The sequence below is a fragment of the Bos taurus genome, chromosome 4 (genome assembly GCF_002263795.3).
Source record: "Bos taurus isolate L1 Dominette 01449 registration number 42190680 breed Hereford chromosome 4, ARS-UCD2.0, whole genome shotgun sequence".
Taxonomy (NCBI): Eukaryota; Metazoa; Chordata; class Mammalia; order Artiodactyla; family Bovidae; genus Bos; species Bos taurus.
In genome coordinates, this window is record NC_037331.1 from 71,553,395 (window position 1) to 71,581,271 (window position 27,877).

A 27,877-nucleotide genomic window follows, 5' to 3' on the forward strand; every position below is an offset into this window, starting at 1 on the left:
CAGTATTCTGGCCTGGAGAATCCCATGGACTGTATAGTCCAAGGGGTCGCAAAGAGTCAGACATGACTAAGAGACTTTCACTTTCATAATGTAATATATAGCCTAGCCAGTATTTCCATATAGAATTTTCTTTTTTAAAAAATGATAATTAAATGGAGAAGGAAATGGCACCCCACTCCAGTACTCTTGCCTGGAAAATCCCATGGATGGAGGAGCCTGGTAGGCTGCAGTCCGTGGGGTCACTAAGCTGGACACGACTGAGCAAGTTCACTTTCACTTTTCACTTTCATACATTGGGGAAGGAAATGGCAACCCACTCCAGTGTTCTTGCCTGGAGAATCCCAGGGACGGTGGAGCCTGATGGGCTGCCGTCTATGGGGTCGCACAGAGTCAGACACGACTGAAGCGACTTAGCAGCAGCAGCAGCAGCAAACAATTAAACATGGACTATTGAGGGAGATTATTGAATTGGCATTTTAGTGGCTAAGTGGCTTTGGAGTTAGAAGTGGATTACCTTTGCCAATAAATTCATGCCTGACTTCAGGTAACTTAGTTGACCTCTTCAAGCCTCAGTACCTAAATATGTAAGATAAAAATAATAATCCAATCTCTCTCATATCTTTGGGTGGTGATTAAATTAAATACTACATGTATAGCAATTAGCACAGCTCCTGCTCTCTAGTAAGCATCCAATAAATGTTAGCTGCTCCTGATGTTCAAGCCATTGATGAAAGGTAAGTAGACCTCTGTCTATTTCAAACATAACTAGGGAAAGTTCTCTCTATTTTAAGTGGAAACAGTATCAGACTTTATTTTTGGGGGCTCCAAAATCACTGCAGATGGTGACTGCAGCCATGAAATTAAAAGACACTTACTCCTTGGAAGGAAAGTTATGTCCAACCTAGGTAGCATATTCAAAAGCAGAGACATTACTTTGCCAACAAAGGTCTGTCTAGTCAAGGCTATGGTTTTTCCAGTGGTCATGTATGGATGTGAGAGTTGGACTGTGAAGAAGGCTGAGCGCTGAAGAATTGATGCTTTTGAACTGTGGTGTTGGAGAAGACTGTTGAGAGTCCCTTGGACTGCAAGGAGATCCAGCCAGTCCATTCTGAAGGAGATCAGCCCTGGGATTTCTTTGGAGGGAATGATCCTAAAGCTGAAACTCCAGTACTTTGGCCACCTCATTTGAAGAGTTGACTCATTGGAAAAGACTCTGATGCTGGGAGGGATTGGGGGCAGGAGGAGAAGGGGACGACAGAGGATGATATGGCTGGATGGCATCACTGACCTGATGGACGAGAGTCTGAGTGAACTGTGGGAGTTGGTGATGGACAGGGAGGCCTGGCATGCTGTGATTCATGGGGTCACAAAGAGTCGGACATGACTGAGTGACTGAACTGAACTGAACTGAGGGAAAGTTCTCTCTATTTTAAGTAGAAAGAACTCATTTTGTCTACCATAGCTCAGGTGGGAAATTTGCCAATCAACCAAGGGGTAACTATGGGATCCTTCATAGCTCCTTTGGGTTCTATCATTTGTAATATAAAGTTATACTTTCTATATATAATAAAATGCTGATTTCTATTGCTTACAGAAAAAAAAAAAAAAAAAAAACCAACCAGCAATCCCTCAATCACTAAGATCTTTACACAAATAGGGACCCTTGGACCAGCCAAGGGTTAAAAGCTAAAAGTCAAGTCAGTTTAAAGACGATCCAGTAACATATGGAACACTCAGCTACAGTTACCATCTATCCAATTCCTAGGCTTTCTTTTTAGTGACTGTTGGGAGATTCATGAACTGACAATAAAATTGGTCATATTAATTGTTCAGATCATAGAAACTTCTTCATATGGTTGGTTTTCTAATCAAAAAGCCTATCTTTATACCATTAAAATAAGTATTTAAAAATTTATGGAAAATAGAATGAGGCGACTTCAACTTGTTATTGGCCAACTACCAAGCAGCATCAATTGTTTGCTCTGTTCTTCCCCTTTTCTCCACCACTGAGTCATTCAACAATATTTGTAGAGGATCTCTTCTGTGCTGGGTGTTATTTCAGGCTTGAAAGGCTAATAAAGACCTGCCCCTGGGGTCAAAGAGGGCAGGTGGACTCTGTACTTTTTTCCTTCTATAATTCCATGAGGATTTGAAGATTCTGTTATGGGGAGAGTGACTAAAGGTAAAGAACATAAGTCCCTATGTCAAGGCTTAACGGTGAAGCTGAGTGAAGATGAGCCACTCCTTACTTGGTCCATCTTAAGTGATCTTGCCTGGAATCAAGGCTCTTAAATCCAAATATCTTCTGAAGCCACAGAGGTAGCCTTGCATGAAGGTAGCTGGGTTTAGGAAAACAGGATGAGTTGCATGTGAAGAGTCATGAGCATCCTTTAGGCACATTCAGATTCTGCTTTACAAAACATGGCCCTTGCCAAAGCACCCTCATCTATCAGCCACTGCTCTTAATGAAACCCCAAGAGGAAAGGAATTAAACCAGGCATTGGCAAGCTTTTCCTGTCAAGAGTAAGACGGTAAATATTTTCAGCTTTGCAGGCCGTGCAGTCTCTGTCTCGTCTCTGCCACTGGAGCACGAAAGCAGTCACTGTTGTTTTCCCCGTTTAGTCGCCCAGTCGTGTCCGACTCTTTGTGACTCCATGGAGTGTAGTCCACCAGGCTTCTCTGGGATTTCCCAGGCAAGAATACTGGAACGGTTTGCCACTTCTTTCTCCAGAGGATCTTCCTGACTCAGAGATCGAAGCCACAACTCCTGAATTGGCAGGCAGATTACTTAACCATGAGCCACCTGGAAAGCCCTGAAAGCAGTCACATGCATATACAAACAAATGAGCATGGCTGTGTTCCAGCTGGATCTAGCCTCCTGGGTGTAAACAGTCACTCCTAGGGTAAATCATGCCTAACTACCTCCTCTCTCAGCCAGAGAGAAGAAGTGGGTCATCTCTTCACAGTCCTAGAACTAGCAGGACACAGAACAAGGCAAAGACTCAGGAAATGTTGGTAAACCCAATGACTTCAGGAGGTGGATTCCTAATGATCCAGCCAATGTTCCAAAAAGGGCTAAAGATGAAAGCCTCAAACTTGGACAAAACCTTCTCTCCAAGCAGAGTCCAGGGTTGAACTAGATGAACTGTAAAGTTCTCTCTAAGCTGGGAAAACTTGAGGACAAGACAGAAGGCAGAAAACAATGCCTCCTGAATGTGTCCTCTCTCTCAGCTCCCAACTGCAGGTCAGGAGTCTCCAAGGACTTGTGTTGGCCACCACATAGAAGATGAGTCCTTTCTCTGATGTAGAATGGTCTTTCTGAGGATTAGAACAGGATTCTGCTTCTTTCTGAAGACTTCATCAAGCCACCTTGGCTAGAAAGTTCTGCCCCACACCCAGTGCAATAGTTTAAACAGTTTAAACTGTAAGCTGCTCTAAAAATGAGATGCAAAGTGATTCCCTGAGCAAAACACCCCTCCCTACTTCCAACCTCTGTCAAATAAATTGTGCAGCTGCTCCACCAACCAGGTGAGTTCCCAAAACTACATATCTACAGCACAGCCTGATTGTTTAGAGAGCTTAGGTTTGCACAGAATAAACTTCTGTTTAGAGAGTTTAGGTTTGCACAGAATAAAGAGAAAATGCCTCATCAGGTCCTTTTTTGGAAGAAAAAAGAGGAAATAAAAAGCCAAATGGAAAAGCCCTATACTCCTCTGATTCCTGAAGCCAAATACCAAAAGGTAATTTATACCCAGTGTCACTACAGATACATGAGCCTGCATCTGTTTTACAAAGACTAAAAGCAGAGAAGGTGGCCTAAGTGCTTTTGGTCTTTATACTTCCTCTTTATTTCCTTACCTTGACACTCGTGAAAAATAAAATATCTCTGAATAAGTACAGCCTAGCCTGTCAGCTTGGCCAACGTCTTTTCAAAGCTTATAGAAAGAACAGGAAGAAGGATCAAGAGGGAAATTAACATTGAGATCTGAAAATACATTACTTTTATCCAGTCTGTTGTCTGAGTCTTACAGTCAATAGGTCAAAGGGTTGGGTGAGGGTCTTTCTATTTCAGAGATGGATTTTTTCCAAAAGAAATACGGCAGAATAAGAGGCTGTAGTCATACTACCTGACTTCAAGCCAGCTCTGCGCCCATATCTTTGGACAAGTTGACTTATTTGCTCTATACCTTGCTTTCCCTATCTGCAGAATAGAGGCAACAATAAAGCATTTCTCATAGAATCAGCATGTGGATTAAGTGACAATACAATTCAGCATTAACAGAGCCTGGCATGCATAGTAAGTGCTTGGTAAATGTTGGCCAAGGTCCCTTGGCCAGAGTTCTGTTGGTGAATAAGATGAATAACAGTATCAAGAGAATTTTCTTATTTATATTTTGCTCTCCTACTTCTGAGGACAAAAATCTTTCAAAGTTAAATATTTTGGTCTATGAATACATACAAAATTTATTTATTTTTTCCTTTTGGTCAATGAATAAGGAAACACAGAAAAAATCAATCTATATCCTCTTTCAAATTCCCATGATGTTATCAGGGTCAGAAATGTCATATTTCAACAGGATAGCTCGGATGGGACACAACAGTTTGAATAAAAACTTCCACTAGGAAAACTGCCCTCTGACTTCTGGTTCCTACAGCACAAGCAGGATAAGTCAGGTGGTGACTGCCTCCTAACAAATATAAATGACACAATTGTTTACTTGGTGCAATTTTAATTCAGCCTTAAAGCTCTCTACAGCCAATTTTGGTACTGATCTCCTCTAATGGAAGATTAAGTGCCTTGAGGCAAAGAAAAATAATTGTTTTGACATTATGAGATCAATAAGTCCTGGAAACCATTAAACTGTATAGTGAAAGGCCCTGAGCGTATTTAAAAGTACAGTTTTAGATTTCAGTACAAAGACTATTGGGCTTCCCAGGTAAAGAACCTGCCTGCCAATGCAGGAGACAAAAAAAAGACACACAAGTTCTATCCTTGGGTCAGGAGATCCCCTGGAGGAGGGCATGGCAACCCACTCCAGTATTCCTTCCTGAAGAATCCCACTGGCACAGGAGCCTGGGGGGCCAAAGTCCATAGGGTCCCAAAGCGTTGGACACGACTGAAGCGACTGAGCATGCATGCACAAATCTGTTGCTTGGTTTAAAACATACAAAGGAAGTTAATATTAGCAAGTGAGAGATCCCAATTGAGATTTTATTTTATTCTTTTGTCTTTCAGGTTTTAGTTCAGTCCAGTCGCTCAGTCCTGTCTGACTCTTTGCGACCCCATGGATTACAGCACGCCAGGCTTCCCTGTCCATCACCAACTCCCAGAGATTACCCAAACTCATGTCCATTGATTTGGTGATGCCATCCAGCCGTCTCATCCTCTGTCATCTGCTTCTCCCACCTTCATCTTTCCCAGCATCAGGGTCTTATCAAATGAGTCAATTCTTCACATAAGGTGACCAAAGTATTGGATTTTCAGCTTCAGCATCAGTCCTTCCAATGAATATTCAGGACTGATTTCCTTTAGAATGGACTGATTGTATCTCCCTGCAGTCCAAGAGACTCTCAAGAGTCTTCTCCAACACCACAGTGCAAAAGCATCAATTCTTCCATGCTCAGCTTTCTTTACAGTCCAGCTCTCACATCCATACATGACTACTGTTGGCAAAGTAATGTCTCTGCTTTTTTAATAAGCTGTCTAGGTTGGTCATAACTTTTCTTCCAAGGAGTAAACATCTTTTAATTTCATGGCTGCAATCCCCATTGGCAGTGATTTTGGAGCCTCCCAAAATAAAGTCGGGACGGGGGAGCCTGGTGGGCTCCCGTCTATGGGTTGCACAGAGTTGGACACTACCGAAGTGACTAAGCAGCAATAAAATAAAGTCAGCCACTGTTTCCCCATCTATTTGCTATGAAGTGATGGGACCAGATGTCATGATCTTAGTTTTCTGAATGTTGAGTTTTAAGCCAACTTTTTCACTCTCCTCTTTCACTTTCATCAAGCGGCTCTTTAGTTCTTCTTCGCCTTCTGCCATAATGTGATGTCATCTACATATCTGAGGTTATTGATATTTCTCCTGGCAATCTTGATTTCAGCTTGTGCATCATCCAGTCCAGTGTTTCTCATGATGTACCCTGTATATAAATTAAATAAGCAGGTGACAATATACAGCCTTGATGTACTCCTTTCCTGATTTGGAACCAGTCTGATGTTCCATGTCTGGTTCTAACTGTTGCTTCCTGTCCTGCGTATAGATTTCTCAAGAGGCAGATCAAGTGGTCTGGTATTCCCATTTCTTTAAGAATTTTCCACAGTTTGTTTTAATCCACACAGTCAAAGGCTTTGGCATAGTCAATAAAGCAGAAATAGATGTTTTTCTGGAACTCTCTTGCTTTTTTGATGATCCAACAGATGTTGGCAATTTGATCTCTGGTTCCTCTGCTTTTTCTAAATCCAGTTTAAAAATCTAGAAGTTCATGGTTCATGTACTGTTGAAGCCTGGCTTGGAGAATTTTGAGCATTACTTTGCTAGTGTGTGAGATGAGTGCAATTGTGCAGTAGTTTGAGCATTCTTTGGCATGGCATTTCTTTAGGATTGGAATGAAACCTGACCTTTTCCAGTCCTCTGGCCACTGCTGAGTTTTCCAAATTTGCTGACATATTGAGAGCAGCACTTTCACAGCATCATCTTTTAGGATTTGAAATAGCTCAATTGGAATTCCATAACCTCCACTAGCTTTCTTCGTACTGATGCTTCCTAAGGTCCACTTGACTTCGCATTCCAGGATGTCTGGCTCTAGGTTGGTGATCACACCATTGTGATTATCTGGGTTGTGAAGATCATTTTTGTACAGTTCTTCTGTGTATTCTTGCCACCTTTTCTTAATATCTTCTGCTTCTGTTAGTTCCATATCATTTCTGTCCTTTATTGTGCCCATCTTTGCATGAAATGTTCCCTTTGTATCTCTAATTTTCTTGAAGAGATCTCTAGTTTTTCCATTCTATTGTTTTCCTCTCTTTCTTTGCACTGATCACTGAGGAAGGCTTCCTTATCTCTCCTTACTCTTTCTTATTCCTTCTTTGGAACTCTGCATTCAAATGAATATATCTTTCCGTTTCTCCTTTGCTTTCCATTTCTCTTTTCACAGTTATTTGTAAGGCCTCCTCAGAGAACCATTTTGCATTTCTTTTCCTTGGGGATGGTCTTGATACCTGCCTCCTGTACAATGTCACAAACATTCATCCATAGTTCTTCAGGCACACTTTCTAAGAGATCTAATTCCTTGAATCTATTTGTCACTTCCATTGTACAATCATAAGGGATTTGATTTAGATCATACCTGAAGGGTCTAGTGGTTTTCCCTACTTTCTTCAATTTAAGTCTGAATTTGGCAATAAGGAGTTCATTATCTGAGCTACAGTCAGCTCCCAGTCTTGTTTTAGCTGACTGTATAGAACTTCTCCATTTTGGCTGCATTGAATATAATCAATCTGATTTCAGTATTGACCATCTGGTGATGTCCATGTATAGAGTCTTCTCTCATGTTATTGGAAGAGGGTGTTTGCTATGACCAGTGCATTTTCTTGGCAAAACTCTGTTAGCCTTGCCCTGCTTCATTCTGTACTCCAAGGCCAAATTTGCCTGTTACTCCAGGTGTTTCTTCGGAGAAGGCAATGGCACCCCACTCCAGTATTCTTGCCTGGAAAATCCCACGGACAGAGGAGCCTGGTAGGCTACAGTCCATGGGGTCGCGAAGAGTCGGACATGACTGAGAGACTTCACTTTCACTTTTCACTTTCATACATTGGAGAAGGAAATGGCGACCCACTCCAGTGTTCTTGCCTGGAGAATCCCAGGGACGGGGAAGCCTGGTGGGCTGCCGTCCATTGGGTTGCACAGAGTTGGACATGACTCAGGTGACTTAGCAGCAGCAGCAGCCAAGTGTTTCTTGACTTCCTACTTTTGCATTCCAGTCCCCTATATTGAAAAGACATCTTTTTGTGTGTTAGTTCTAGAAGGTCTTGTAGGTCTTCATAGAACCTTTCAACTTCAGCTTCTTCAGCATTACTGGTCGGGGCATAAACTTGGATTACTGTGATATTGAATGGTTTGCCTTGGAAATGAACAGCAATCATTCTGTTGTTTCTGAGATTGTATCCAGGTACTGCATTTCAGATTCATTTGTTGACTATGATGGCTACTCCATTTCTTCTAAGGGATTCTTGCCCACAGTAGTAGATATAATGGTCATCTGAGTTAAATTCACCCATTCCAGTCCATTTTAGTTCGCTGATTCCTAGAATGTCGACGTTCACTCTTGCCATCTCGTTTGACCACTTCCAACTTGCGTTGATTCATGGACCTGACATTCCAGCTTCCTATGCAATATTGCTCTTTACAGTATCAGACCTTGCTTCTATCACCAGTCACATCCACAACTGGATATTGTTTTTGCTTTGGCTCCATCCCTTCATTCTTTCTGGAGTTATTTCTCCACTGATCTCCAATAGCATATTGGGCACATATGGACCTGGGGAATTTCTCTTTCAGTATCCTATCATTTTGCCTTTTCATACTGTTCATGGGGTTCTCAAGGCAAGAAAACTGAAGTGGTTTGCCATTCCCTTCTCCAATGGATCATGTTTTCTCAGAACTCTCCACCATGACCTGTCCCTCTTGGGTGGCCCTACATGGCATGGCTCATAGTTTCATTGAGTTAGACAAGACTGTGGTCCATGTGATCAGACTGGTTAGTTTTCTGTGTTTGTGGTTTTCAGTTTGTCTGCCCTCTGTTGGAGAAGGCTAAGAGGCTGATGGAAGCTTCCTGATGGGAGAGACTGACTGAGGGGGAAACTGTGTCTTGTTCTGATGGGCGGGGCCATGTTCAGTAAATCTTTAATCCAATTTTCTGTTGAAGAGTGGCTGTGTTCCCTCCCTGTTATTTGACCTGAGGCCAAACTATGGTGGAGGTAATGAAGATAAAGGCGACCTCCTTCAAAAAGTCCCATAGGTGTACTGCTACACTCAGGGCCCCAACCCTGTAGCAGGCCACCACTGACCCACGCCTCCAAGGGAGACTCCTGGACACTCCTGGGCAAGAGTGGGTCAGTCTCTTATGGGGTCACTGCTCCTTTCTCCTGGGTCCTGGTGCACACAAGGTTCTGTTTGTGCCCTCCAAGAGTCTATTTCCCAGTCCAATGTAAGTTCTGGCAGCTCTATGGTGGGGTTAATGGCGACTTCCTCCAAGAGGGCTTATGCCAAACCCAAGTCTGCTGCACCCAGAGCCCCTGCTTATGCAACAGTCCACTGCTGACCTGTACTTCTAGAAGAGACACTCAAACACAGTTCTGTCTCAGGTTTCAGGATAATATTTATCTGCTTAATAAATCTCCTTAAATGGTCAAATTGAATTAAGGATAAGAATTTTAAATGCTTTGTTGAAATATTGGTCATTTAATTGTACCATTCCTACTAAAAGCTCTTGAATATGACACTCATTTAATTCTGTAAATTACTGAACCTAAGTGCTTTCCTCATGCAGCCAAAGACCATGTGAGTCCAAATTTTCATTTAGAGTTAGGCATTGTTTGTCAATAGTGTGCTTCTCTTTCTGAGGGCTGGGTTACTATTTCATACATACATACCTGGCTCGGGTCCTGTTATCTGGGTTAAAAATAAAATCCTCCTACTGTAATGGCAACCCACTCCAGTACTCTTGTCTGGAAAATCCCATGGACGGAGGAGCCTGGTAGGCTACAGTCTATGTGGTTGCAAAGAGTCGGACACGACGGAGCAACTTCACTTTCACTGTAGTAATAAGTAGAAATGCTACAGATGCCCATATCTGTTTCAAGTAAGGTTATTGGGTACATTAGATATGCACACCATTATGACACTGCCTATGTCAAACCCTTCAATACACCCTGGTTTTCTTTTTTGTAGTTCCCTGTCATGAAAAACAAGCTCACTGCTCTTTTCATAAGACGAATTTTCCTCCTTCCTAAAAACTGCTAGCCAGGCAAGGCAATGGAGGAGCAATGACTTTCCTTTGCATTATTTATATTAGGGGACTCTAAAACCCCAGTTTTACCAGACCACCTGATCTGCCTCTTGAGAAACTTGTATGCAGGTCAGGAAGCAACAGTTAGAACTGGACATGGAACAACAGACTGGTTCCAAATAGGAAAAGGAATACATCAAGGTTGTATATTGTCACCCTGCTTATTTAACTTGTATGCAGAGTGCATCATGAGAAATCCTGGGCTGGAAAAAGTGCAAGCTGAAATCAAGATTGCCGGGAGAAATATCAATAACCTCAGATATGCAGATGACACCACCCTTATGGCAGAAAGTGAAGAAGAACTAAAGAGCCTCTTGATAAAAGTGAAAGAGGAGAGTGAAAAAGTTGGCTTAAAGCTCAACATTCAGAAAACGAAGATCATAGTATCTGGTCCCATCACTTCATGGGAAATAGATGGGGAAACAGTGTCAGACTTTATTTTGGGGGGCTCCAAAATCACTGCAGATGGTGATTGCAGCCATGAAATTAAAAGATGCTTACTCCTTGGAAGGAAAGTTATGACCAACCTAGATAGCATATTCAAAAGCAGAGACATTACTTTGCCAACAAAGGTCTCTCTAGTCAAGGCTATGGTTTTTCCAGTGGTCATGTATGGATGTGAGAGTTGGACTGTAAAGAAAGCTGAGTGTTTTTGAATTGATGCTTTTGAACTGTGGTGTTGGAGAAGACTCTTGAGAGTCCCTTGGATTGCAAGGAAATCCAACCAGTCCATCCTAAAGGAGATCAGTCCTGAGTGTTCATTGGAAGAACTGATGTTGAAGCTGAAACTCCAATACTTTGGTCACCTGATGTGAAGAACTGACTCATTTGAAAAGACCCTGATGCTGGGAAAGATTGAGGGCAGGAGGAGAAGGGGATGACAGACGATGAGATGGTTGAATGGCATCATTGACTCAATGGACATGAGTTTGGGTGAACTCCGAGAGTTGGTGATGGACAGGGAGGCCTGGCGTGCTGTGCTTCATGGGGTCGCAAAGAGTCAGACATGACTGAGCAGCTGAACTGAACTGAACTGAAAACGTGTTTCCAGTTGACCTGGTCTCTTCTCAACTTTATGAGACAGGGGACAATGATAGGAGAGTAACTAGAAAGAGCAGATCTAGGCACCCAATAATTCCCCAAGGTAGACATGTAATTAAACTATGACAAATCTGGATTATAATGGACACTTACCCTGTTGCTGAAATGGCCAGCCCTGAATCTCCCAAAATAACAGACTGTAAGGTAATTGACCTTAATTTGAAGGACTGTCTGCCTCTAAACATCCTTTCTGGTCTCAGGTTTCAGAAATCTGCATACTTTTGACCCTTTTGTCTAAATGTGGTATGGCTAAACAACCAAAATATTCATGTTTAACTAAAGTAAATTCTACTCTGAGGAATGGGGCAGGTTGTGGGGAAGAAAGGGACACAAGAGAGAGATTGAGAGTAAGAGACTGTGTAATATTTCCATCTATTCCATTCACTAAGTGCGTGCTGTGGGGTCTAGGTGAGATGAAAACCTGATAGTCACACAATGCTTTTGCTTTCCTAACAGTGGGTGTATCTTTCCACAAGGAGCGTGATTCTAGTACTGAAAAGATACATAAAAACAAAAATAAACCAATAAGACCTAATTAAACTTAAAAGCCTCTATACAGCAAAGGAAACAATAAACAAAATGAAAGATAACCCAAAGAATGGGAGAAAACCTCCGCAAATGAAGTGATCAGCAAGGAATTAATCTCCAAAGTATATAAACAATTCATGCAGCTTTATGTTAAAAAAAAAAATCAAACCCATAAACAACTCAATCAAATAATGGGCAGAAGATCTAAATACACATTTCTCCAAAGAAGACATAAAGGTTCAGACACCACATGAAAAGATGTTCAACATCACTAATTATCAGAAAACTGTAGATCAAAACTACCATGAGGTTTCATTTCACAGCAGTCAGATCAGCCATCATCAAAAAGTCTACAAACAGTAAATGATGGAGAGGGTGTAAAGAAAAGGGAACCCTCCCACACTGTTGGTAGGAATGCAAGCTGGTACAGCCACTATAGAAAACAGTATAGAAGGTCCTCAAAAAACTAAAAATAAAGCTATCATATGATCCAGCAATCTCACTCCTGGGCATTTGTCCAGAGAAAACCATAATCCAAAAATGTACCTGCACCTTGATGTTCACTGCAGCATGATTTACAATAGTCAGGAAATGGAAAGCAACCTAAATGACCATCAATAGAGGAATGGATAAAGAAGATGTAATACACATATACAATGTAATATTACTGAGCCATAAAAAGAACAAAATAATGTCATTTGCAGCAACATGGATAGATCTAGAGATTATCATACTAAGTAAAGTAAATCAGATAGATAGATATCATATGATACCACTCATATGTGGAATCTAATTTTGAAAAGTGATACAAATGAACTTACAAAACAGAAACAGATTTACAGATATCAAAACAAGCTTTTGGTTACCAAAGGGGAAATGTTGGGGGGGGGGGAATAAATGAGGTTGGAATGAACATATTCACACCACTATGTATAAGTTAGCTAATCAACAAGGACCTATTATATAGAACAGTAAACTCTACTCAATATCCTGTGATAACTTATGTGAGAAAAATAAATCTAAAAATGAATGAATATATGTATGTATAACTGAATCACTTTTCTGTACACATGAAACTAACACAACACTAATTCAAATACACCTGATTAAATTTTCTTTAAATAAACATATTTTTCTTTTAATATGGTCACTAAAATGGAACCAGCTACTTCACTGATGATCAGCTAAAGAGACAGCAATCTGTTCCAATGCTGAAAGGAAACTCATGTTGGTGATCTCACTGAGAGACTGAGATGTTCTCCAATGTGGCTTTTCCTAAAGGGATTTTAAGGGTAATAGGGACTGGAGGCAATGTCTATTTTATATTTTCTTTAGAACTAATATATGAGATTCTCCTCCTATATTTTTCCTCTGTAGCTGGTTTTCACAAACTGAGGCTAAGATAATGTATCAATTTCAAACTTTATGCAAAGAATTTGTTTGCACTTAAAATTGCAAATGTCTCATGAATTGCATTACAGCATAGAAACCAGATAGCCCATGTTAATGATAAACAGTTTTTTGTTTACAGATCTGGTGCTCTCTCCAGGAGCATTTTCCCCATCAGAGTTAGGGAAAGTCGTAACTGGTAGATCAGCTGTTGGCATTGATTGATGAACTTCTGGATGATGCAGCCTTGCTTTGTTTGGCATTTGTGTCCATGACTTGGTTGAAAGTTTACAGAACACATTGATTTCATTTGTGGATGACAAATGAAAGGAGTTTGGAAAGGACAGCAAGTACACTGGATGACAGAAAGAGGATCAGAAAGGATCCTGACAGTCTAGAGCAATGGGACAAAACTAACAACATGGATTTTAACAGTAGTAGATAGCAGATTCTGCACTTAGATAAAACAAGGCAGGGCTCATGGCACAATCCAGGGAACTTATCAATATAAATCTCCAAGTTTGGGATAATCAAGTGTGGGTACCTGGTGTGTCTGTGTTGGGGGAGGATATGGTTTAACATTAGCAGTTGGTCAGTTAATTTGAGGATTTGGATTGAAATTTATTTCAGAGAACATGATGTAACTACCAAGATCCAGTGGGATCTTAGGCTGCAGAAACAGAAATACAAACAACATTCATTAATGGTAGGGATTGAGCTCTGGGACAGAGGAGTGGAAGGAGTCGTCAGTTATGTCTTCTCTTTCAGGAAAGGTTTCTCCCTTGTTTGGTATGGTATATCCTCTATCAACTTTCTGAAAATAAATGCAAGGGAATTTGGTGATATTTGATTTCTGAAAAATGTCACATTTAATTGGCATAACTGGTAGGCCGAGCGTGACATTTTAGGTTGGAACTATTTTCCTTGAGAATCTTGAAGCTATTCTAGCCATTACCTTCTGTAATGGCTTTCATTATTGCCAGTATTTCAATAATACTTTCATTATTGCTGTTGAGAAGTCCAGTGGTATTCAGCTTCTTGATCCTTTGTACAAAACCTGTTTTTTCTCCCTGAAGTTTCTTCTCTTTATCCAAGAGTTCTGAAACCTCACAATGGTGTACCTCAATTATTGTGTTCTATTTTAACCATTTAACAGGCTACAACCCATTATTAGTCTACTGGGACACTGTCCGTGGAGTAGTAAGGTGTGGAGAAGAAGTGACATTCTGCAATCTTCAAGTTAAACCCAATTGCTTTGGTAGGCTTGTGTTTCTTGGTTGTGACCTTCACAAGTGTTTCTTCTTGTCCACAGCTCCCTTTTCTGGCTATAGTGAAAGTGAAGTGAAAATGGCTCAGTTGTGTCTGACTCTTTGCGACCCCATGGACTGTCCATGGAATTCTCTAGGCCAGAATACTGGAGTGGGTAGCCTTTCCCTTCTCCAGGGGATCTTTCTGACCCAGGAATCGAACCGAGGTCTCCTGCATTGCAGGCGGATTCTTTACCAACTGAGCTACCAGGGAAGCCCATCTGGCTATAGTAGTCTCAGTTTATTTCCTTAAAGGCCTGATCCCTGTTACCTATGGTTGTTTTTTCTAGTTTTGTTTGTTTGTTTGTTTCCCTTACCTTACCCATCTTCCTAAGAATAGTTTTTAGAATTTAGAATCATGATTGTAAAGCACCTAACATAACGCTTGGCAAATGATGGTGTTGAATACATGATAAGACTTGTTTTTGTAACACTTATACTGAGTATTTCTGTTACTAAGAATAGGATATTATTAATATAATTTGATTATATTACCTTGGCTTTAACAAGCGGTTTTCTTGATCTTTTTCTTGAATGGTATGATCCCCGGCTGAATGTTATTTTTATCACCTTGATTTCTATTATAAATCTTTTGGTTTTTTAATTCAATTTTTTTTCTTGAAGTATAGTTAATGTACAATATTGTTTTAGTTTCAGGTGTACAGCAGAGTGATTCATTTATATGTATATTTTTATAAATCTTTAATTACCTCACTGGATTGGACAAAAAGCACTGATCAGAGACCCTGCAATAATAATTCAGCTCTTCCGTCCTCCCCCATGCCTTCCAAAATTACTTTTAGAATTATTAAAGTATTTTTTAGCAAAAGAGCATATCATAGAAAAAATTTAACCCCCTGTATTGTAGTTTCTTTTGGAGAAGGCAATGGCACCCCACTCCAGTACTCTTGCTTGGAAAATCCCATGGACCGAGGAGCCTGGTAGGCTGTAGTCCATGGGGTCGCTAAGAGTCGGACACGACTGAGTGACTTCACTTTCACTTTCACCTTGTTTCCCTTAGATGAAACAGGGAGGAAAGATGGAGCTGGGGTGGGAAGAATGCCCTTCCCCTGCCTGAGATAAGGTTCAGATAACATGTCTTCTGGAGTGCACTATGGGGCTTCCCTGGTGGCTCAGACAGTAAAGAATCTGCCTGTAATGCAGGAGACCTGGGTTCAGTCCCTGGGTTGGGAAGATCCCCTGGAGAAGGGAATAGCTGTCCACTGCAATATTCTTATCCGGGAAATTCCATGGACAGAGGAGACTGGCATGGTCCATAGGGTTGCAAAGAGTGAATTATAAAAAATGCTTTCAGTATATTTCACAATGATTATGCTTTTTCTTCCATGAGCTGATCCACAAAGGGATCTTTTTCTGATCTTTACTGTGACAACCTGGTGGGTTTCTTGGATGTAAAGCCCACCTGAAGAGTGAAGCCCCCGCTAGAACTGTGGCCCCTAGCAGTTTCTCACCCTCAAGCTAGTCCACATTCAGCTTCCAGCAATTTTTCACAATTAGCATTTAAGCATTTTTACCAGTTTATGGCACTAGTAGCTTGGGCTCCAAGGAAGTGGATCTCAGCAGTATTCTCTGTGTTCACCTGACTCTCCAGATTTGGGGGTTGCAGTTTGCTCTGTGAATTCTGTGTTCTGATGAATACAAGCTAAGTAACTGATGTTCAGTTTTTTCAGCTTTTTCTTAATGTTAGAATGGGATTTCCAAGTTTTCATATGTTGAGCTAAAATTGAAATCTACATACTTTTTAAAGAACAAGTTTCTTAAGCTCTGTGAACCTCAGTGTCAACATTTACAAACTGGGAATAGCAATATTTATCAGCTAGGGTGACTAAAGGGCATACAGGAGAGAATACCTAGCACACAGTATCCAGCAAATGGCTGAATACTAGTACCATCCCCTATCCCCTAGGGAAATCATTAGAAGTGTACAGTCAGAAGTTGAAAGACCCTTGGGAGTGACAAGGTGGAGAAGATTCTGTATAAGAATGGTGGTTGAGGGATTAGTGGCAGCTGCTCCTGCCGGAACTGAACCTCTGCCTCCTTTAGACTCTGCACCTCGGTTGTTGGTGTGACGCCTTTCCCTGCCAGCCTCAGAAAGATGATCTATGGTCTCTCCCCAGGCTAAACGGCTTCTTGGAGGCAGAGCCACAGATGGAGGGAGACTGGATCCTGCCCAGTCAATATCAGAGCAGATCAAGCCCAGAGCCTCTGGAGTTGGAGTACTGACTCCAAGACCCTAGATTACCAGAGAACTAACCTTAGGGAGTATCAAATAGTGAAAACTCACACAAAGGAAACCACTTGAATACAAGACCTGGCATCACCCAACCACCAGTAGCACCCTGTGCAGGATGCCTCATCTAAACAAGAAACAAAATACAAACTCAGTCATCAGCAGACAGGATTACCACCTCACTCAGCCTTGCCCATCAGAGGGAAAACAAACAAAAACTTAGCACAAATCTCACCCTATATGAAGCTCACACAAACCACTGGACCAACCTCAGGAGGGCAGAAACCAAAAGGAAGAAAAAATTCAATCTTGAAGCCTGGGAAAAGGAGACCTCAAACACAATAAGTTAAAAAAAAATAATGAAAAGGCAGAGAAATACTACACAAATGAAGGAACAAACTAGAAACACAGAAGTACAAATAAATGAAGAGGAAATAGGCAAACTCCATTAAAAAACATTCAGAATGATAGTAAAGATGATCAAAAACCTTTAAAACAAAATGGATAAAATGCAAGAAACAATTAACAAAGACCTAGATTCAAGAATAAACATACAGAGGCACACAACACAATTACTGAAATTAAAAATACTGTAGAAGGAATCAATATCAGAATATCTGAAGCAGAAGGACAAATCAGTGAGCTGGAAGATAAAATGGTGGAAATAACTTCTGAAGAACAGAATAAAGTTAAAAGAATGAAAAGAACTGAGGACAGTCTCAGAGACCTCTGGGACCATATCAAATGCACCAACATTTGAATTATAGGGGTCTCAGAAAAAGAAGAGAAAAAGAAAGGGTATGAGAAAATTTTGAAGAGATTATAGTTGAAAATTTCCCCAACATGGAAAAGGAAATAGTCAATCAAGTCCAAGAGGCACAAAGAGTCCCATACAGGATAAATCCAAGGAGAAGCATGCCAAGACACATACTAATCAAACTAGCAAAGGCTAAACATGAAGAAAGAATATTAAAACCAGCAAGGGAAAAGCAACAAGTAACATACAAGGGAAACCCCACATGCTTAACAGCTGATCTTCCAGCAGAAACTGTGCAGGCCAGAAGGGAATGGCAGGATATATTTAAAGCACTGAAAGGGAAAAATCTACAACCAAGATTACTGTACCCAGCAAGGATCTCATTCAAAATTGATGGAGAAATAAAAAGCTTTTCAGATAAGCAAAAGTTACTAGAATTCAGTACCACCAAACCAGCTTTAGAACAAATGTTAAAGGGACTTATATAGTCAAGAAATACAAGAGAAGAAAAAAGGATCTCAAAATCAACCCTTAACAATTAAGAAAATGGCAATAGGAAAATATATATCAACAATTACTTTAAATGTAAATGGATTAAATGCTTCGACCAAAGGCACAGGCTGGCTGAATGGATACAAAAACAAGACCCATATATATGCTGTCTACAAGAAACCCACCTCAGACCTAAAGACACAGATGGACTGACAGTGAGAGGATGGTAAAATATATTCCATGCAAATGGGAAACAAAAGAAAGCTGGAGTAGCAATCCTCAGAGCAGACAAAATAGACGTTAAAATAAAGAAGATTACAAGAGATAAGGAAGGACACCACATAATGATCAAGGGATCAATCCAAGAGGAAGACATAACAACTGTAAATATCTATGCACTTAATGTAGGAGCACTTCACTACATAAGAAAAGCACTAATGGATATAAAAGAAGAAACCAACAGTAACACAAAAATAGTAGGAGACTTTAACACCCCTTTCACACCAGTGGACAGATCATCAAAACAGAAAATTTATAAGGAAACATAAGTCTTAAATGATACATTAGACAAGATCAATCTCTATATTTTCAGGACATTCCATCCAAATGCAGAAGAATACACCTTATTCTCAAGTGCACACAGAACATTCTCCAGGACAGACTTCATCTTGGGTCACAAATCAAACCTCAGTAAATTTAAGAAAATTGAAATCATATCAAGCATCTTCTCTGAACACAACACTATAAGACTAGATATCAATTACAAGAAAAAAATGGTAAGAAACACAAACACATGGAGATTAAACAACACGTTTCTAAATAACCAACAGGTTACTGAAGAAATCTAAAGGGAAACCAAAAAATTTCTAGAAACAAATGACAATCAAAATACAACAACTCAAAACCTATGGGATGCAGCAAAAGCAGTTCTAAGAGGGAAGTTTATAGCAATACAATCCTACCTCAAGGAACAAGAAAAACATTGAATGGATAGCCTAACTTTACACCTAAAACAACTGGAAAAAGAAGAATTAAAAAAACCCAAAATTAGTAGAAGGAAAGAAATCATAAAGATACGAGCAGAAATAAATGAAAAAGAAATGAAAAAAACAATAGTAAAGATGAATAAAACTAAAACCTGGTTCTTTGAGAAGATAAACAAGATTGACAAATCTTTAGCCAGACTCATCAAGAAAAAAAGAGAGAAGAATCAAATCAACAAAATTAGAAATGAAAAAGGAGAGGTTAAAACAGACACTGAACTGAACTGAACTGTACAACAGACAGTGCAGAAATACAAAGGATTATAAGAGACTTTTATGAACAACTATATGGCAACAAAGGTTCGTCTAGTCAAGGCTATGGTTTTTCCTGTGGTCATGTATGGATGTGAGAGTTGGACTGTGAAGAAGGCTGAGCGCCAAATAATTGATGCTTTTGAACTGTGGTGTTGGAGAAGACTCTTGAGAGTCCCTTGGACTGCAAGGCGATCCAACCAGTCCATTCTGAAGATCAGCCCTGGGATTTCTTTGGAAGGAATGATGCTAAAGCTGAAACTCCAGTACTTTGGCCACCTCATGAGAAGAGTTGACTCATTGGAAAAGACTGTGATGCTGGGAGGGATTGGGGGCAGGAGGAGAGGGGGACGACAGAAGATGAGATGGCTGAATGGCATCACTGACTCGATGGACGTGAGTCTGGGTGAACTCCGGGAGTTGGTGATGGACAGGGAGGCCTGGCGTGCTGCAATTCATGGGTTTGCAATGAGTCGGACACGACTGAGTGACTGAACTGAACTGATATGGCAATAAAATGGATAACCTGGAAGAAATGGACAAATTCTTAGAAAAGTTCAATCTTCTGAGACTGAACCGGGAAGAAATAGAAATCATAAACAAATTAATTACACACTCTGAAATTGAAGCTGTGATAAAAAATCTCCCCAAAAAACAAAAGCCCAGGACCAGATGGCTTCACAGGAGAATTCTATCAAACATTTAGAGAAGAGATAATGCCTATCCTTCTAAAACTTTCAAAAAATTGCAGAGGAAGGAACACTTCCAAATTCATTCTACAAGGCCACCATCACCCTGATACCAAAACCAGACAAAGACAACACACAAAAAGAAACTACATGCCAATATCACTAATGAACATAGATGCAAAAATCCTCAACAAAATTTTAGCAAACAGAATTTAGCAACATATCAAAAAGCTCATACACCATCATCAAATTGGGTTTATTCCAGGAATGCAAGGATTCTTCAGGATACACAAACCAATCAATGTGATACACCATATTAACAAATTGAAAGATAAAAACCACATGATAATCTCAATAGATGTAGAAAAAACCTTTGACAAAATTCAGCACCCATTTATGATTAAAACTCTTCCAAAAAATGTACATAGAAGGAACCTACCTCAATATTGTAAAGGCCATATATAAGTCTGCAGCAAACATCATTTTCAATGGTGAAAAACTGAAGGCATTCCCCCTATGTTCAGGAATAAGACAAGGGTGTCCACTTTCACCACTATTATTCAACATAGTTCTGAGAGTCCTAGCTACAGCAATCTGAGAAGAAAAATAAATAAAAGGAATCCAAATGAGAAAAGAAGTAAAGCTCTCACTGTTTGCAGATGACATGATACTCTACATAGAAAACCCTAAAGACAGTATCAGAAAATTACTAGAGCTAATCAGTGAATTTAGCAAAGTTGCAGGATACAAAATCAGCACACAGAAATCACTTGCATTTATATATACTAACAATGAAAAATCAGAAAGAGAAATTAAGGAATAAATCCCATTCACCATTGCAACAAAAAGAATTAAATATCTAGGAATAAACTTACCTAAGGAGACAAAAGAACTGTACACAGAAAATTATAAGACACTGATGAATGGAAAAGAAATGCAAAAAAGCAAAATGGCTGCCTGGGGAGGCCTTACAAATAGCTGTGAAAATAAGAGAAGTGAAAAGCAAAGGAGAATAGGAAAGATATAAGCATCTGAATGCAGAGTTCCAAAGAATAGCAAGAAGAGATAAGAAAGCCTTCCTCAGTGATCAATGCAAAGAAATAGAGGAAAACAACAGAATGGGAAAGACTAGAGATCTTTTCAAGAAAATTAGAGATACCAAGGGAACATTTCATGCAAAGATGGGCTCTATAAAAGACAGCAATGGTATGGACCTAACAGAAGTGGAAGATATTAAGAAGAGGTATCAAGAATACACAGAAGCACTGTACAAAAAAGATCTTCATGACCCAGATAATCACAATGGTGTGACCACTCACCTAGAGCTATACATCCTGGAATGTGAAGTCAAGTGGGCCTTAGAAAGCATCACTACGAACAAAGCTAGTGGAGGTGATGGAATTCCAGTGGAGCTATTCCAAATCCTGAAAGATGATGCTGTGAAAGTGCTGCACTCAATATGCCAGCATTTTTGGAAAACTCAACAGTGGCCACAGGACTGGAAAAGGTCAGTTTTCATTCCAATCCCAAAGACGGGCAATGTCAAAGAATGCTCAAACTACCGCACAATTGCACACATCTCACACGCTAGTAAAGTCATGCTCAAAATTCTCCAAGCCACGCTTCAGCAATATGTGAACCGTGAACTTCCAGATGTTCAAGCTGGTTTTAGAAAAGGCAGAGCAACCAGAGATCAAGTTGCCAACATCCACTGGATCATCACAAAAGCAAGAGAGTTCCAGAAAAACATCTATTTCTGCCTTATTGACTATGCCAAAGCCTTTGGCTGTGTGGGTCACAATAAACTGTGGAAAATTCTGAAAGAGATGGGAATACCAGACCACCTGACCTGCCTCTTGAGAAATTTGTATGCAGGTCAGGAAGCAACAGTTAGAAGTGGACATGGAACAACAGATTGGTTCCAAATAGGAAAAGGAGTACGTCAAGGCTGTATATTGTCACCCTGCTCATTTAACTTATATGCAGAGTACATAATGAGAAACGCTGGGCTAGAAGAAGCACAAACTGGAATCAAGATTGCCGGGAGAAATATCAATTACCTCAGATATGCAGATGACACCACCCTTATGGCAGAAAGTGAAGAGGAACTAAAATGCCTTTTGATGAAAGTGAAAGAGGAGAGTGAAAAAGTTGGCTTAAAGCTCAACATTCAGAAAACGAAGATCATGGCATCTGGTCCCATCACTTCATGGGAAATAGACGGGGAAACAGTGGAAACAGTACCAGACTTTATTTTGGGGGGCTCCAAAATCACTGCAGATGGTGATCGCAGCCATGAAATTAAAAGATGCTTACTCCTTGGAAGGAAAGTTATGACCAACATAGATAGCATATTGAAAAGCAGAGACATTACTTTGCCAACAAAGGTCCATCTAGTCAAAGTTATGGTTTTTCCAGTGGTCATGTATGGATGTGAGAGTTGGACTGTGAAGAAAGCTGAGTGCCAAATAATTGATGCTTTTGAACTGTGGTGTTGGAGAAGACTCTTGAGAGTCCCTTGGACTGCAAGGAGATCCAACCAGTCCATTCTAAAGGAGATCAGTCCTGGGTGTTCTTTGGAAGGAATGATGCTAAAGCTGAAACTCCAGTACTTTGGCCACCTCATGCAAAGAGTTGACTCATTGGAAAAGACTCTGATGCTGGGAAGAATTGGGGGCAGGAGGAGAAAGGGACGACAGAGGATGAGATGGCTGGATGGCATCACCGACTCGATGCACGTGAGTTTGAGTGAACTCCGGGAGTTGGTGATGGACAGGGAGGCCTGGTGTGCTGCAATTCATGGGGTTGCAAAGATTTGGACACGACTGAGTGACTGAACTGAACTGATGAAAGAAATCAAAGAAGACATAAACACATGGAGAGACATCCCATGTTCCTGGATAGGAAGAATCAATATTTTGAAAATGACTATACTACCAAATGCAATCTACAGATGCAATGTGATCCCTATCAAGTTACCAATGGCATTTTCATAGAACTAGAACAAAAAAATTCACAATTCACTGGAAACACAAAAGACCCAAAATAGCTAAAGCAGTCTTGAGAAAGAAGAATGTAGCTAGAGGAATCAACCTTCCTGATTTCAGGTTATACTACAAAGCTACAGTCATCAAGACAGTACAGCACTGGCACAAAAACAGACATATAGACCAATGGAACATGATAGAAAGCCCAGAAATAACCCATGCACCTATGAGTAGCTTATTTTTGACAAAGAAAGTTAGAATATACAATAGGGCAAGACAGCCTCTTCAATAAATGGTGCTGGGAAAACTGGAAAGCTACATGTAAAATAATGAAGTAAAAGCACTTCCTAACACCATACACAAAGATAAATTCAAAATGGATTAAATACCTAAATGTAAGATCAGAAACTATAAAAAAACTCTAGAGGAAAACTTAGGCAGAAAACTTGATGACATAAATCAAAGCAAGATCCTCTATGACCCACCTCCTAGACTAATGGAAATAAAAACAGAAGTAAACAAGTGGGGCCTGTTTAAACTTAAATGCTTTTGCACAGCAAAGGAAAGTATGCTGCTGTTGCTGCTAAGTCGATTCAGTAGTGTCCAACTCTGTGCAACCCCATAGATGGCAGCCCACCAGGCTCCTCTGTCCTTGGGAATCTCCAGGCAAGAATACTGGAGTGGGTTGCCATTTCATTCTCCAAAAGGAAAGTATAAGCAAGGTGAAAAGACAAACCTCAGAATGGGAGAAAATAATAGCAAATTAAACAACTGACAAAGGATTAATTTCCAAAATATACAAGCAGCTCATACAGCTCAATGCCAGAAAAACAAACAACCCAAAGAGTGGTAAAAAAACCTAAACAGACATTTCTCCAAAGAAGACATACAGATGGCTAACAAACACATGAAAAGATGCTCACCATCACTCATTATTAGAGAAATGCAAATCAAAACCACAATGAGATATCACCTCACACCAGTCAGAATAGCCATCATCAAAAAGTCTACAAGCAATAAATGCTGGACAGGGTGTGTAGAAAAAGGAACGCTCTTGCACTGTTGGTGGGAATGTAAATTGATACAGCCATTATGGAAGACAGTATGGAGATTCCTTACAAAAACTAGGAATAAAACCACCATATGACCCAGCAATCCCACTCCTAGGCATATACCCTGAGGAAACCAAAATTGAAAGAGACATACGTATCCCATTGTTCATCGCAGTACTATTTATAATAGCTAAAACATGGAAGCAACCTAGATGTCCATTTACAGGTGAATGGATAAAGAAGTTGTGGTACATATACACAATGGAATATTCAGTTCAGTTCAGTTCAGTCTCTCAGTTGTGTCCGACTCTGTGACCCCATGAATCGCAGCACACCAGGCCTCCCTGTCCATCACCAACTCCTGCAGTTCACCCAAACTCATGTCCATTGAGTCGGTGATGCCATCCAGCCATCTCATCCTCCGTCATCCCCTTCTCCTCCTGTCCCCAATCCCTCCCAGCATCAGGGTCTTTTCCAATGGGTCAACTCTTCACATGAGGTGGCCAAAGTATTGGAGTTTCAGCTTTAGCATCAGTCCTTCCAATGAACACCCAGGACTGATCTCCTTTAGGATGGACTGGTTGGATCTCCTTGTAGTCCAACAGACTCTCAAGAGTCTCCTCCAACACCATAGTTTAAAAGCATCAATTCTTCGGCTCAGCTTTCTTCACAGTCCAACTCTCACATCCATACATGACCACTGGAAAAACCATAGCCTTGACTAGATGGACCTTTGTTGGCAAAGTAATATTTCTGGAATCTTACTCATCCATAAAAAGGAATGCATTTGAGTCAGTTCTGATGAGGTTGATGAACCTAGAACCTATTATACAGAGTGAAGTGAGTCAGAAAGAGAAAGAGAAATATATTCTAACACACATATATGGAATCTAGAAGAATGGTACTGAAGAATTTATTTACAGGACAGCAATGGAGAAACAGATATAGAGAATAGACTTATGGACATGTGGAGAGGGGAGGAGAGGGTATGGAAAGAGTAACATGGAAATTTACATTACCATATACAAAATAGATAGCCAATGGAAATTTGCTGTATGGCTCAGGCAAAACAGGGGCTCTGTATCAACCTAGAGGGGTGGATGGGGAGGGAGATGGGAGGGAGGTTCAAAAGGGAGGGGATATATGCATACCAATGACTAATTCATGTTGAGGTTAGACAGAAAACAATAAAATTCTGTAAAGCAATTATCTTTCAATAAAAAATAAATTAAAAAAAAAAGAATGGTGGTTGAGGAAAAAGTATTTTTAATCCATTTTCATCTCTGAGGTTGCATAGGTCTCTCATACCCATATTCCAAATCTGGTCACTCCCAAAGAGAAAGCTAATTAACAGAATATGCAAATTAAAGAGCAGTTATAACACTAATTAACATTTTCATATGAACAACTATTCCAGGACTATACAAGTGTAAATCAAGACTTCCGTGCCTCTGCAGCTATGGAAACTCTCACTGGAAACTTGCAATTATTTTGCCATCTAAATGGAACTGAGACTCTCAGAAATTATGGCTTCTGAAAGCCTCTTTGTTGAGCACAGTGTCCTAACAGGTCCACGCCATACTCCCCAATACAATAGATGAATGAAGAATATGAGCTTCATGGCATTCTTTGGTTGGCAAGTACTGGCTGGGGTGGTGAAACCATAGCCTCCAGGGGCAGGGGGACAAGCCTGCAGGGCAGAGGTGTTGGTCCCAGAGCAACAGTTTCCTCCCCTCCCCCTCTGCCCTTTTCACTCCCACAAAACTAAATCTATACCTTTTCAAAATGGGGACACTGAATTTTGCAGTGCTTTGCTGCTTGGGAGTCACAACTTGTTCACCAGCTCCCCAGAGGGCAAAGCAACTTTCAGGGAAGAGAGTTGTGTCAGTGGAGGAATTGCCATGTGTCCTCTCCTCCCAATGAGGAGTTTCTCTGCAGCAAGTAATGCATCTTCCAAAATATGCATTGTTCAGCATTAGCTGAAGACATGCACCTCAACTTCCCGGCATGACAATGGCTTCTGTTCCTTTGTCATGGAACAGACCCTGGAGAATCAGGAATAGTGCAAAAAAACTTGCCATTTTCTGCAGGTTTTGTACAGGCACAAACATACTTGCTTCCTAAACATTTTCTCCATCCACACTTTGCAATTTTCTCTAAAATTTTTTCCTCTCATCTAAGTGGGACAAAACTCTGGATGTTTAAAATTAAGAAATCATGCAAATGCATGGAATTTGAAGTTCTCTTCTGTTCCTTCTCTGATCTGACAGTCATACTTCAATTATTTGTACTAGTCAAGAATACTGAGCTATCAATCACAACATTATTGGTGAGCAATAAATAACCTAAGATAAACAATCAGAATTACTTTTGTTGTTGCCAAAGATTATTAGCTTAGCTTCGCCGACATAGGTCCACCTAGTCAAAGCTATGGTTTTTCCAGTAATCATGTATGGATGTGAGAGTTGGACCATAAAGAAAGCTGAGCGCCAAAAAATTGATGCTTTTGAACTGTGGTGTTGGAGAAGACTCTTCAGAGTCCTTTGGACTGCAAGGAGATCAAATCAGTCCATCCTAAAGGATATCAGTTCTAAATATTCATTGGAAGGACTGATGCTGAAGCTGAAGCTCCAATACTTTGGCCACCTGATGCAAAGAGCTGACTCATTGGAAAAGACCCTGAATCTGGGAAAGATTTAATGTAGAAGGAGAAGGGGACAACAGAGAATGAGATGGTTGGATGGCATCATTGAGTCTATGGACATGAGTTTGAGCAAGCTTCAGGAGTTGGTGATGAACAGGGAAGCCTGGTGTGCTGCAGTCCATGGGGTTGCAAAGAGTCAGACAGGACTGAGCGACTGAACTGTACTGAGAGTCCTTATGGGAAATAACTTCTGACTCAGATGGTTCAAAACTTCCTTTAATGAAGGAACTACTTATAAAGCTAAGTGTTGTTAAGAGAACCATGGAGGGAAGTTGGGCAACTCAGAGACCAGTAACACTGGTAAATCATTTCTATCTCTAGGGCTGGAGGGGCAGGTGAGCCTAGGTTGGACTGGAGCCCCGGAGGAGCCTTTCCTGATGTTCTTCCCTTGGCAGAGCCAGAAACAGCCAAAACATGGAGGGGGAGTGAATGCCCTCTTTTTATCCCATGTGTGAGGCAGGCAGGGAGACCTCATGCTCAGGCTCACACTTGAGAGTGAGGGTCTCTTTAAACTTCATGCTGGACTTCACCTGCCTTACCAAAGTCCCAAGTCCAGGCTCTCCCACTGGCCAAAGGGAGGCTGGGGCATGTGATCCAGGGGACTCAGCTTCCTCAGGCCCAGGACAAGGCCCACAGAGGAAAAGAATGGATCATCAGGGCAGAGGAAAGCTGCAGAGGATCACAATCACCATATTTTCATAGGTCAGGGCACCAATTTTTTAAGTCTTAGGACTCTTACAAGACTCCTCTGTTCATAATACTTTTCAAGGGTAGATTTTTGATAAAGGAAGAAAATTAAGCTCGTATCACACAAAAGCAAGATTGATATTCTTGTGAAAGCTCTCAATTTATAGCATTTTACCAAATTAGATAATTGGAACTAGTTTTATGGGAAAAAGGTCTCTCTCCCTCTCTAGAAAAGGAGAAGGGCAACCTCTTGCATCTCTACCCGACTCCTCTTGTCCATTATGAAGACATATTTTTAAGGCCTGAGATTTCTTTAGTCAGCATTATAAGCAAAAAAAAGCAGGCCAGCAGGACTCAATTTTATTGACAGAAAAGGACAAAGGAATGTAAGATATTTTACTAACACAGGTGAAATAAGGAGCATATAGCTTTATTCTTCCACACACTTGATACTTTTTTTTTTAAACAACTTTTCAACATTTCACTGGAGTTACTAAATGGGTGATGATGAGAAAAGGGCTCCCCCAGCAGGCTGAGGAAAAACCTCTGGGGTCAGCTAAGTGCCCTCTC